The sequence below is a fragment of the Nycticebus coucang genome, chromosome 4 (genome assembly GCF_027406575.1).
Source record: "Nycticebus coucang isolate mNycCou1 chromosome 4, mNycCou1.pri, whole genome shotgun sequence".
NCBI lineage: Eukaryota > Metazoa > Chordata > Mammalia > Primates > Lorisidae > Nycticebus > Nycticebus coucang.
In genome coordinates, this window is record NC_069783.1 from 40,607,565 (window position 1) to 40,622,083 (window position 14,519).

General features: G+C 37.0%; 1 protein-coding gene across 6 annotated transcripts in view; it reads left to right on the forward strand.

Annotated features, from left to right (window-relative positions):
• EML4 (EMAP like 4) overlaps positions 1 to 14,519 on the forward strand; it is a 259,337-nt gene that overhangs the window by 116,545 nt on the left and 128,273 nt on the right. The gene's annotated exons all lie outside the window — the stretch shown is intronic.

Consider the following 14,519-nt stretch of genomic DNA (forward strand, 5'->3'; position numbering starts at 1 on the left):
AAAATTTAGACTCTCTGATAATAGAATTTGAGAACACTGTGGATCAAAGGACAAGTTGAGAGGCTGCAACAATCACTAACAGATCCTACAGACTGTAGTATTCACCTGTGAAAAGAGTTTAGTCTGCCATGCCTACTCCAAATACACATAATCTGGCATGGAGTAGGAAGATTATAGGCCTACTTAAAGCTCCTACTTATCAGCCTAACAAAGCCAGGGCAAGAGCTAGAGTGAGGTAGGGAGAGGTGTCCAAGAAAAGCATTGGATTCTAACCCATCAAATTAAAAACCAGCGCCCCCCACCCCCACCCTGCCACATCCTTGGTGGAGGAAGTGGTATGAGATTGTGGAACAGACTGGAAGAGTTTTCTGTAATACATTATATTGTAACTATCCCTGTCCGTACCCCGCCCCTCCTTCTATGAGAAAGAGAAGGAAAGTCCCATTCTTTTTTTCTTTTTTGAGACAGAGCCTGAAGCTGTCGCCCTGGGTAGAGTGCCCTGGCATCACAACTCACAGCATCCTCTGACTCCTGGGCTCAAGTGATTCTCCTGCCTCCGCCTCCCAAGTAGCCAGGACTACAGGCACCCGCCACAACCCCCTGCTATTTTTTGTTGCAGCCATCATTGTTGTTTGGGCTGGATTCGAACTCCCCAGCTCAGGTGTATGTGGCTGGCACCTTAGCCACTTGAACCACAGGCGCCGAGCCCCCATTCTTTACAATATGAAATTAATATGAGTGCCTACCAACTTGGAAAAATTAAATTTTACTTATTTATGTACAGTATTTTTGTAAGCCACAATAAATACAGTATAAGACTGCAAAAATGAAAAACAGCCATGCTAGAGGAATCTAACTAAATGTTGGCTTAAAGAAGTAAATTGTGATTTTTTAACTCATTAATAGGAAAATTGATGATGGTAAAGAATAAAGAACAAAAATATAAATATAGACAATAAAAGTCATCTACTGCCAGAAAACGATAAGAGTTTTGTTTGCAAAGATATATTTAAGACATATACTTAACTAAATAATAGCAAACTTTTTAGAAAATGAAAATCTCCATAAGTAAATCAGAAACAATCTTTAGGGAACAACAAAGGCAAGTGGAATAAACTTAGCCTAAATTATAAATGTATTCAATAAATGAATTATTTTAAGTAATTTTAAATGCCTAGGAAATATACTTCAGTAATGGATATTTTATCTTAAAAAACAAAAATCTGAAAGTAACCATTTACTGACACCTCAGAAAAAAACAGTGAACATGTCGGAAAATAGTGAATAAATGACAGTTAAGCTGATACACATGTCATTAGCTATTGATAAAGATGACAGTTCTGGGCGGCTCCTGTGGCTCAGTGAGTAGGGCGCCGGCCCCATATGCCGAGGGTGGCAGGTTCAAACCCAGCCCCGGCCAAACTGCAACCAAAAAGTAGCCGGGCGTTGTGGCGGGCGCCTGTAGTCCCAGCTGCTCGGGAGGCTGAGGCAAGAGAATCGCGTAAGCCCAGGAGTTAGAGGTTGCTGTGAGCCATGTGACGCCATGGCACTCTACCCGAGGGCGGTACAGTGAGACTCTGTCTCTACAAAAAAAAAAAAGATGACAGTTCTGGAAATAATTGAAGATTCCTCCCCACCCCCATGCACTCCTTTAGCCAGGATGTATAAGGTAAAATGAGAGGATTTTACCTTATACATCATAATCATGATTATGATTTGAAGCATAGGATAAGTGTTAAGAATCTGGGCTTCCAGGCACAGTGCTTGGGTATCAGTCTTGGCTCCTTCAGTTACTAGTTTATATCCTTGGGCAAGTTATATAATCTTTCTGTGCCTCATTTATAAAATGGGGATAGGATTATTGTGAGGATTAAATTAGGTAATTAGATTTTCAATGAAATTGTAGAGACCAGTTTGCTACAAGGTAGGTGAATAGAAAATAAAAATGTCAGAACTGTAGCCTATTCGTGTAAGAGATAGAAGGATCTGACTTAAAATTAAGTGTGAATTTTTTTTAGTTGGTAGAGATTATATAATTTTTTTTAGTTGGTAGAGAATATATTTATTCCTGTGGGCAAATGACCAGTGGATATGAGAAAGTGGGACTGTATGATAGGCATGCGCTCTGTGTGGATAGGTGTCCTGCAGAGCACTGGGAAAGGATTGGTGTTCAACCAAAGACACACCTAATTTAATGAATTGGGAGAAAAGGAGGATGCCGATTTGGGGAGGGGAATTTCTATGTGAAATCATCTACTTTTTTCTTTGAAAGAGAAAGTAAGTATGGGGTGGAGATAGTAGAGTTGAAAGCTGGAAAAGAATTGTGAAGATTTGAAATAGTTACTGAGGCTAATGGGAGTTGGAGTTCCCTTGGAAATGTAGAAAGACCAAGATAAGTTTGATGACCATGGATTTTGTGGTGGCCTATGGTGGGGGTATATATTCTCATTCCCTCCCCTTCTCTGTCTGTCATCCTTCTCTGCATATTGTGGGAACAGAAAAGATGGGTAGTTGAGTTTATCTGGTATTTGGGGGGACAAAATTTGAGAAAGAGTGACGTGAGAACCAGAGGCCAAAGGTTGAAGTTATTGCAATGAGTGGTTGAAGTGATATATGATATCTTGGGGGATGGAATGGAGTCTAGGCCAGATAGAGAACTAAGCCAAGAAAAGCTTGATAGGTAGGAAGAAACCAGAAGAGTATTAACACCACTTTCTATGATGCTGAAGAGTAAAGTGTGATGGAGGAAAAACTGAAAGAGATGAAGGGTAGGGGCTTGTGGTTATAAAGGCTAAGATGATGAGTTTTAAGATTTCAGATGAGCAACTGTTCTGCTTTAAAGTGATAAGTATTACACAGAGCATCATTTGTGCCAGTCTCAAAAATCAATTTTGACATAGTATTATTTATTTCTTGTTTGGTTGAACAACGTGTGTAAATAAGACTACTAAGATTTAGAATGGAAGTATCAGTACTGTGAAGACATGGGTAAGGAAATGAGAACTTCAAGGATAAGTACTTAGGGCTTTTGCTATACACATAGCATATAAGCTGTAGATATAGCTCTTTTGTGAATTTGGTATAAATGCTTGTATGGATAAAAATTTTTTTTTCTTTTTTTGAAACAAGAGTCTTGCCCTGTCACCCCAGGCAGAGTGCCTTAGCGTCATCTTAGCTTACTGTATCCTCAAACTCCTGGACTCAATCAACCCTTCCTCCACTTCCTTGAGTAGCTGAAACTCCAGGTGCATGCTATGATACCCTGCTGATTTTTCTATGTAGTAAAGATGGGATCTTGCTCTTGCTGATACTGGTCTTGAACTCTTGAGTTCAACCAATCCACCCACCTCGGGCTCCCAGAATGCTAGCATTACAGGCGTGAGCCTTTGTGCCTGGAGTGGATAAATGTTAATTAGTTGTTGTCAAGCCTATTTAATTTATTCAACAAATATTTGTTAAATTCTTTTTTTTTTTTTTTGTAGAGACAGAGTCTCACTTTATGGCCCTTGGTAGAGTGCAGTGGCCTCACACAGCTCACAGCAACCTCCAACTCCTGGGCTTAAGCGATTCTCTTGCCTCAGCCTACCGAGTAGCTGGGACTACAGGCGCGTGCCAGAACGCCCGGCTATTTTTTGGTTGCAGTTCGGCTGGGGCCGGGTTTGAACCCGTCACCCTTGGTATATGAGGCCGGCACCTTACCAACTGAGCCACAGGCGCTGCCCATTTGTTAAATTCTTAATTGCTGGTCGCTGGGATCAAATGCTATCTTTTTGACTTGAACTCTTCTTTTCTGTAGTTGCAAAGAGTTTCAGAAATCCTGGCACTAATTCAGACCCATAAACTTTCTTTGTAGAGGTTATAAATCCTCAGGCTCAGCAGTTTGGCTCTAAACATCAGAATTCTAAATTTATATCTAAAAAATGTTTTAAATCTTTTTTGCTTTTTAAAAAAGTTTTTGTAGATACTCGTGTGATAGTTGGCATGCCTTTTATTGAATCTTTGGTGGTAGAAAATAGCACATAAAGCAAAGGACTGGAATTTTCAGTGCTTTGCAGGGGAGGGGAGGGAAAAGAGGCAGGAAATGAGACCCACTTACGGCATAGTTTATTCTAGGTTTCTTTGTCATCTGCCTGTTTCCATGGGTTGTCTTCTGTGTTCTCTTAGACCCCGATAAATGAAGTGAATTGCATTCCCTAATTGTTGACTGCAGTAACATGGCAGTGGTACATTTTAAGTGAAGGATACCTATATTCTAATTTCCATAAGTAGAATTGAATTTCTGAAGATTCTGTAAACTGTGCTGATTTTCAGAGTGCTTTTGTTGGCTTCATGACAGCTGAGAATTACAATTGTGAAAACATTACCACCAAAATCTAGCTATATAAATAAATATGTAATTATAATTAACAAATTTATTGAGCACTGCTCTGTATTAGAATCTGTTTCAAGTTCTTTACATGTGTTGACTCATTTAATCATCATAATAACTTATGACACGTTCATACTACTATCCGCATTTTATAGACAAGGAAACTAAGGTTTGGGTTAAGTACCTTGCAGGTCATATGGCGAGACTCAGTGTATGCCAATTTTTAACTGGGTTTACAAAGTTGAATTTAAGACTACTAAAACTTTAAAAACTTAAATACAAGTTGTGTGATCTGATCACACTTTCCAAGATCCAACAGTCCCACTTCTGGGTATACTACGTATATCCAAATGAATTGAAGTATGTCTAAGACTTTTCTACACCGCCATGTTCATTGCAGCGTTGTTTATGTTAGTCAATGTAGAAACAACCAAAGTGCCCACCAATAGATGAATGAATGAAATGACATATATACACAATGGAATACTATTTCACCTTAAAAAGGGAGAAATCTTGCAATTTGTGATCACATAGAAGAACCTTGAAGACGTGCTGAAAGAAGCTAGGCACAGAGAGGCAAATAACTGCACGATCTCACTTGTGAAATCTAAAAAAAAAAAAATCAGAGTCATAGAAATAGCATGTAGAATGGCGGTTATCAGAGACTTGGGAAGAGCTAGGAAGGGAAAGGGAGGCACTGCTCACGTGCTACAGAGTTCCAGAGAAGAATAGATTCTGGTGATGTGTTGCTTGCGTGGTATCTGTAGTTAATAATGTATTGTATATTTCAAAATAGCGAAGAGTTGGTTTTAAATGTTCTCACCACAAAGAAATTATAAGTATTTAAGATGATCTGTTAGTTGGCCTTATCTGATCATTCCACTATACATATATGGAAATAGTATATTCCATAAATATATGCAGTTATTGTTTGTCACCTAAACATCAAATGAAACTTAAGATCTTTTCATAAATATCATTTAATTTTTTCCCCTCAGGGATCAATAGATATAGTTTATCTTCCCATCAATGGTAGCCCTGGTTTTGTTCATCAGAGGATCCGAAATAAAAACATTTTGAATCCATATTGCATACAGTATGATGTAGTTTTTTTCTGAACTTGAATAAACTCAGTTTGTTGGTAAGCAAGCCAATGTCCTAACATAGCTGTAATTAAAGTTTGAATATAGCAAAGTTCACATAAACTTTATGTGGATTTTATTTGTAGTACTGTGGATGTTATCATTAGCTATGGAAGCATTTGTATAAGGTGTCTCTGAAGTTTGGAATCACATATTAATATCAACCATATAAAGACATATGTAGAGATATATATTCCAATATATACACACATAAACATATACACACACATATATATATTTGTTTCCAGACTTTATAGACCACCTCTATTTTATGGAGGTTTTTGTTTTAAATATGAGCAAGTTTTGGTGTAAACTGCAGTTACCTGGATGTTAAGAGAGGAAAAAAATCAGAGATAAAATAATAATATTCTTTTGGGCCATAGGTATTGTGAGAAGGCCTGGACCCCAACAGATTGTTAGGGAAGGATTCCCCTGTAACTGTAATAACTACAGTGGTAATAATAATGAGAATACCATAACATCACCTAGTATTTAGTGCTTACTACATATTAGGTATAGCACTAAGCATGGTGTATTTACTCCTTTATGAGATAGATACTATTATCTTTCTTTAAAAACAAAAATAGAGGGCGGCACCTGTGACTCAAAGGAGTAGGGCACTGGCCCCATATACTAGAGGTTTTAAATGTTCTCACCGGGACATTTAAATGTTCTCACAGGGTTCAAACCCGGCCCCAGCCAAAAACAGCAAAAATAAATAAAAATAAATAAAAACAAAAATAGAAATGAGTTTTAGAATCATTACATGACTTTGGACAAGCTACATATCCAGTTAGTGGCATCGACAGCTTTTGAACCCAGGTTGGTGAGATATACCTATGGCTTAATCTTTTATCTACTATGCTATATAGCAGGGGTGGGCAGACTTTTTCTGTAAAGGGCCTGGTAATAAATATTTAAGGCTTTGTGGGCTGTGAGGTACCTGGCGGAACTTCTCTACTCAATTGTTTTTTAAAACAGCCACAGACAATACTAAAAAGTGGGGTTATGTATTAACAAAATTTCATTTATGAGGATACGATTTAATATAATTTTCATGGAACCTGAAATATTACCCTTCTTTGAGTTTGTTTTTCAGCTGTTTAAAGTTGTAAAAAAATAATTCTTAGTTCTTAGGCTATATAAAAATAGGTGATGGGATCAGATTTGATTTCTTGGCAGTAGTTTTGCCAACCCCTGCTAAAAGCTTTGCTATAATTTTTCTTTCTCCCTTCTATTGTAACAGAACTGGATTAATTCTTGTAACACTTTTTAGAGAGTAAACTAGTATTGTTAAGCATGGTTACAAGTTAGGAATGAGCCTAGGTAAAGTTCTTTGGAGCAGATAATACTGAAATGGCTAAGATTATGGGACCATTTAATATTACAGTTTTTCCCATTCATGTTTTTAGAATTCATAAATATTTATCTAGTCATTTGCAATAAATTACCATTTTGTTCTATTATCATCAAGAAACTCCTTTAATTCTAGGCCTTTTCTTTTTGTATATTAGGTGCTGATGTAATTCGATTCTTCTGTTAAGGGAAAAGGGCATTAGAAATAAAGTGAAGGGTTTTCAAAAATGATTTATGTAGAATTTATAGAATTGGCCTCTTAGATTACAATTTGACATCTATAAACTTGACCTTGTGAAGTGAATTTAGTATAAGTTTGGCTTATGTGCAACTAAAACCACTTCCAGATGTGATCCTGAATTAAAATACTTAATGAAAACTTTTATTGTTGACAAGTCAACACTGATAAAATAAAAATCTATCCTTACCCATTGTGAAATTTATCAGCAAAAGTTTACACTTTTATATTTAGTAAAGAAAAGAGATACATTAAAAGTAAACTAATTTCAGTTTGACCAGTAACAATTATAGGTGTAGAAGATGTTTAATTAGATGGTCTTTTAAATCTAATTAAACATGATTGGACTTGCTTCAACTTCCCTGGCTTGTCAAGATAAGCCTTCAGTGAATGTTTGATTTTAAATGCTATGTAGGGTGACCTGAATAAGCAGGCACTCAAATGGAGGAATCAAAAGATTTGTTGGTGCAAAAGGAAAGGTTTTTTAAAACAGGAATTGTCAGATTGAGTGAATCAGTCAGATTCTATACGGAAATGGAGAAATTATTTGTTACACTTACGCTGTCATTTAGTAGAATCATTTAGTAGTTGGCTATAGCCTATAGTATGAAATCCAATTATCTTTGGGTTAGAATTTAAAACCCTTTGTAATTTGGCCCCAGCCTTCCTTTCCGAACTTGATTTTTACTCTCCTGTGTTAACAGACTGTGTGGTCAATCCCTGTTATTCATTTGTCTACAAATATTCTACAACTTTGGAATTTTCTTCTTTATCTTTCTGGCCAGTTGCCAGAAAGGACCCAACTCAAATCTCTGTTCTTCAGTAGGATCACTCTGGTCCACCATAATCTTTTCTCCCCTCTAAATTTCTAGCACGTATTGCCTCTGTTGCTCATTTGACAATTGCTCTTATGCAGCTTTGTGATATTTCTTATAAAAGTATTGTGTATTTACCTTTGTCACCCCAGCTAGATGGAAAAATTCTTAAGAATAAAAACTATTTCTTGTACTTGTTTTGTATTACAGTGTTAGAGTAGATGGTTGATAAACATTTGCTGTGTCCAGAAACGTGGGAGAAAAATTAAAACTTTATGCATTTCATGTTAGTGTGTAAGGAATTTTTTTCTATAATGCATTATTTGTTTTGTTTATTTTGTATTTTGAAATATTATAATACAAGATATTTAGAAAAGTTGTAAGAATAGTACAAAGAACTGAAATTCTTCACTCATTTTGACTGTTAACATCTTGCCACATTTGCTTCATTTTTCTTTCTTTATGTACATTTTTTCCCTCCTGAACTGTTTGAGAGGGAGTTGTAAATATAATGCCGTTTTATCCCTGAAGAGTTCAATGCACATTTCCTAACAATAAAGACATCCAATTATACAAACATAATCAGAAATTAAACATTTGCATATTACTATTTTAAAATATTAAGATATTTTAAAATCTGTAGACAGTATTTAAATTTCACCAATTTGTTCTAATGCCAGTGCATTTAGTTTTTATGTCTCTTTAGTCTTCTTGCCTTCTTTAATCTGGGACTCTGATGTTTAGGAGCCTTTCCCCCCCCACATTAACTTTTTTGACAATTCTTTTGCAGTATGTTTGTCACTGATTTTATCTGATGTCAGATTTTAGGATATGCATTTTTGGCAAGTATACTATAAAGCAGTATGTCCTCAGTGAATCATATGTATGTATTAATTTGGGAAATAATGAAATTTAAATCATCAAAGCAAATTATAATAGTTACTGATTTGTTTGAATTGCACAGTGATCAAGTCAGGCCTGGGTCAGATTTCAACCTTCCCATTCATTGGTTGTATAATCTTGGCCTTAATCTTTCTTTGATTAATTTCTACATCTGCAATTGCAGATAATTTAAATACCTTTTTATAGGTCAAAAGTAGTTGCATATATGCAATTTTGTATGGATCCATTTAACATTTATAGATAGATGAAATGAGATAATGTCTGTAGCACTGAATGTGTTCCATACACATTAACAATATATTTTTTATTATTGTTTTTCAGTATAGTTCTATAAATATCAGTTCTGTTTCAATGTCAGCATGATTACTGGTTACATTCTAAAATTATTTTTGAGTTGGATGTATAACACCCCTGATACTGTCATTTGTAGTTTTACAAAAGTAATTTTTTGAACACAACAAAAAATCTTATAAGTTTGTGTATATATAACTATGTATATGCATTCATATACAACTACAAAGATATATTAAGTAATATCAGATATAACCAGTTTTTACGTAATTTTTATTGGTTTTTTTTTTTTTTGAGACAAGAGTTTCACTATGTTGCCCTGGGTAGAGTGCTGTGGTGTCACAGCTCACAGCAACCTCAGACGCCTGGGCTAAAGTGATTCTCTTGCCTCAGCCTCTCAAGTAGTTGGGATTACAGGCGCTTGCTATACAACGCCTGGCTATTTTTTTGTTGCAGTTGTCATTGTTTTAGCTGGCCCTAGTGTATATGGCCAGAGCCCTACCACTGAACTACAGGCACCGCCCAAGTAATTTTTAAAATATAACTAATACCTCAAGGGTAATTGAAGTGCTTTAGGCTTGTTTACCTCTCCTCTGAATGACCTGGGACGCCATGCTCTTTCACTTGTGTCTTGTTGTTTTTTTGTTTTTTTTTTTTTTGTAGGACCCATGTCTCCAGACCCAAACCTAAACTTGTTTCTACTACATAGGCTTCTTTTAATTTTTTTTTAGTTTCTCTAGTACAGTTTATTCTTATTATAAAATACTCTTTCACTTGTGTCTTTTTAAGAATTTATTTCTCCTTGTCTTAGCAGCTTCACCTGAGCCACATGTCAATTTGTCACTTTTTATTTGCTTTGAATTGGAAAACTAGATTACTTTGGTTTGCTAATAAACTAAGGAACAACTTATGAGGGCCTGAGAAACATTCCTGAAAATAAGTGAAGGGGTTTTATGCTTAATACTTTATGGTTTTACTTTTGGCTCTCCCATGGTCTTGGTTCAGTTCTAGATGGTCAAAATTGAAAAATAAATGACTTCTCTCTGAGTTCTGCATAATGTAAAATGCTAATTCACCTTTACTTTCCTGATGAGTAATTAACTTCCTAATTGTTTTGTGTTTTAGGCAATCATATTTGATCTGTAGTTATCTTATTTGTAGGAAGTTTTCCCTCTAATGTTGCAGCACAGATTAGTAATGGAGAGTACTCTGAAAATGGCATCATTTGGAAATGAACATGCTATAATATTGATAATCTGCCATCAGTACATGAGAGACTGCTTTGTAGTAGCAATTCGGATTTTCTGTTTCATTTCTTTGGTGGACAGAACAAATTACATTTGTTTACCACCTTAGATTACAATGCCTATTTGAAATTTATCTGTTCTTTCTTTTCAACCTGGGAGGGAGATCTTGTATCTTTTAAAAAGGGGGGGTAGTGATTTAAAAATATAAGGTTAGTAGATAGTAGAATGAGTATTCAGATTTTGAGAGAAACTTTTATTCTCATACTTACTTTGAAATGTGAGTAATTTTGCCTCACATCATTTAGAACCAGATTTTTTTTTTAAGGTTCTGGTTTTGTATATATGTTTATAATTAGACAATTAAGATAGATTTAAATCTGCAAATGAAATGTTAGTAGAGAAGTTGAAATCTTCATCGAAACTGTGGCTCAGCGGGTAGCCCCATATGCCGAGGGTGGCGGGTTCAAATCCAGCCCCTGCCAAACTGCAACAACAACAACAAAAAAATAGCCAGGCGTTGTGGCGGGCACCAGTAGTCCCAGCTGCTCGGGAGGCTGAGACAAGAGAATTGCTTAAGCCCAGGAGTTGGAGGTTGCTGTGAACTGTGTGACAGCCATGGCACTCTACCAAGGGCGATAAGGTGAGACTCTGTCTCTACAAAAAAAAGAAACAATGAAATGTAAGTTGTGTAACTTTGTTCCTATTACTACATAGTTTGTTGCCAATGTTCTGACTAGGAGAACGTTTACCCTTTGTCTTTGTGGGTAACATAAACTTAGGAAGTCAGTAAACAGTAATATCCCCTTCTTCCCCCACACACACTACTTTAAAATGGTATGTAAACATACGTATTTATAATGTCTTTCTTTAGTTATTGTAGTACTCAACTACTTTGGTGCCTTTTTGATCATTTGTTAAGATTTAAATGTTTTTGTTGTTGGTTTTAATTTCTTAATGAAATTTTGGTAATTTACTGTGCCTTTTACTTGCAGAGTAATGTGGGCTCAGTGCCTGTAGCTCAAGCAGCTAAGGCGCCAGCCACATACACCAGAGCTGGCGGGTTCGAATTCAGCCCAGGCCTCCTAAACAACAATGACAACTACAACTACAACTGCAACAACCAAAAAATAGCTGGGTGTTGTGGCGGGCTCCTGTAATCCTAGCTACTTGGGAGGCTGAGGAGAGAGAATCGCTTAAGCCAGGAGTTAGAGGTTGCTGTGAGCTGTGATGCCATGCACTCTACTCAGGGCGACAGCTTGAGGCTCTGTCTCAAAAAAAAAAAAAAAAAATTTTTTTTTTGAACTAGTGTATATTTAATGTCACCTTTAATGAATTAAATTAAATATTAAGACTTCTGTATTTACTTTTCAATAATCATTTAAAAGTTTTACTTAATAGCTTTAGCATTTTAAAGAGAAGTTAGGGAGGTATATTTAAAACAGGCTCTAGTAGATGTTTTTAGTGATTCATGCTTTATCACAAGGAATTAGAATATTTTGTTAATGTTGAAGACTGTTTTGGAGGACATGACATTTTTAGAAAGCTCTAGTCCCCCCTCAAGTAGTCACTACTAAAATTCTATCTTAATTTCTTTTTATTTTATGTAGAACCTTACCAATTAACAGATCTATTAGTATTGCATCATAATCTGCCTTATCATAGTACTGAATAATGTTACATACGGTAAAGAAAACTTATTTTTTATTTATTTTATTATTATTATTATTATTAAATCATAGCTGTGTACATTAATGCAATCATGGGGTACCATACACTGGTTTTATAGACCGTTTGACACATTTTCATCACACTGGTTAACATAGCTTTCCTGGCATTTTTCTTAGTTATTGTGTTAAGACATTTACATTCCACAAAGAAAACTTCCGATGCAGGGTGGCGCCTATGGCTCAGTGAGTAGGGCGTTGACCCCATATACTGAGGGTGGCAGGTTCAAACCCGGCCCCAGCCAAACAGCAAATAGTTTTCTTTTTCTTTTTTTTTGAGACATAGTCTTACTGTGTCACCCTCGGTAGAGTGCTATGGCATCACAGTTCACAGCAACCTCCAACTCCTGGGCTTAGGCGATTCTCTTGCTTCAGCCTCCCAAGTAGCTGGGACCACAGGCACCCACCACAACGCCCAGCTATTTTTTGTTTGCAGTTTGACATTTCTTTATCTTCATAGCATTTCCCAGTGTTTCTCCCATGGCAGAATTGTACATTTATTGTTTAGAACTTGGAAATACAAAGTATATGTGTGGAATTTTTTAATTTTTTTTTTTTTTTTTTTGTAGAGACAGAGTCTCACTGTACCGCCCTCGGGTAGAGTGCTGTGGCGTCACACGGTTCACAGCAACCTCTAACTCTTGGGCTTACGCGATTCTCTTGCCTCAGCCTCCCGAGCAGCTGGGACTACAGGCGCCCGCCACAACGCCCGGCTATTTTTTTGTTGCAGTTTGGCGGGGGCTGGGTTTGAACCCGCAACCCTCGGCATATGGGGTCGGCACCCTACTCACTGAGCCACAGGCGCCGCCCGGAATTTTTTAATTTAAAAATATTTTTTAGATAAGACTTTGTTCTGTTTCTTAAAGTATAAGCTAAAACATAGCTCACTGCAGCCTTCAATTCCTAGGCTCAAGTCATCTTCCTGTATGAGCCTTCCAAGTAGCTGGAACTGCAGGCACATACCTTCATCAATGGCTAATTTCTTTACTTTTTTGTAGAGATGGGGGTCTCGCTGTGTTGCCTAAGCTGGTCTCAAACCCCTCGTCTCAAACAATTCTCCCATCTCAGCCTCCTAAAGTGCTGGGATTACAGGCATGAGGCACTGTACCTGGCCATGCCTGTGGATGTTCTAAAAGTAGCTACTAGAGAAAGAGAAATTGGGCTTTCTTTTGGCCAGAGATTCCATCTTCTAGTAATTCTCCAAAATGATGAACACAAAGGGAAAGAGGAGAGGCACCTGATACATGTTCTTTAGGCCTTTTAAAAAACTTGGGGTTGCACCTTTGGCCACATACATGTGAAGCTGCAGGAAAGGTGATATTGTAGATGTCAAGGAAATGGGTACTGTTGAAAAAGGCATGCCACATAGATGTTACCATGGAGAAACTGGAAGAGTCTACATTGTTACCCAGCACACTGTTGGCATTTTATAAACAAACAAGGGCATGATTCTTACCAAGAGGATTAATGTTTGAGCTGAGCATATTAAGCACTCTTAAGAGCTGAGCTAGCTCCCTAAAACATGTAAAGGAAAATGATCAAAAAAAGAAGGAAGCCAAAGACAAAAGTACCTGGGTTCAACTGAAGTGCCAGCCTGCTCCACCCAGAGAAGCACATTTTGTGAGAACCAGTGGAACAAAGTCTGAGCTGCTGGAACCTATTCCCTATGAATTCATAGCATAATAGGCATATGGCATAACCCACAGGAGAACCAAGAAAAACAGTTGGAAGGGGACATAAGGTGCTAGAACCTAGTCCCTATGAGTTCATGGCATAATAGGTATAAAACGCAAAAAACTAGTGTAAAAATGTTTCTCTTCATGGAGTAGAAGTGTGTTATCTCCAAAGAAATGTTTAAAGCAAATTTTAATAGCATCCTAAGAAAAAGAATAAAGAGAAGTTGGCAGTACTGTATAATGCTAAGACCTTGTACCAGGAGTCTGGAGGCCTGCGTTCTAGTCCTTGCTCTTCCCTGGATTATGTAACCTTGGAAGTGAGGAAACCAGAGTCTTAGAATCTGCAAGGCTAATTCATACCTAATCTTAAAAGTTATACTTCTGTTGGTCAAAAACCAAGTCATAAGGCTAGCACAGATTCAAAGGAGGGGATTATATGAGCATATGAGTACTAGTGGGATGGTTCATTTGGGGCAGGTCATCGTTGGAAACTAGCTGTACTGTAGAATCTACAGACCTATAACTCTGTATGGCATATATAAAACTTCTTTTATTTATTTTTATTTAATTAAAAAAAATTTTTTTGAGACAGTTTCACTATGTCACCCTCGGTAGAGTGGCGTCATGGCTCACAGCAACCTTCAACTCTTGGGCTCAAGCAATTCTCTTGTCTCAGCCTCTCAAGTAGCTGGAACTACAGGTGCCCGCCACAATACCCAGCTGTTTTTTTGTTGCAGTTGTCATTGTTGTTTAGCTGG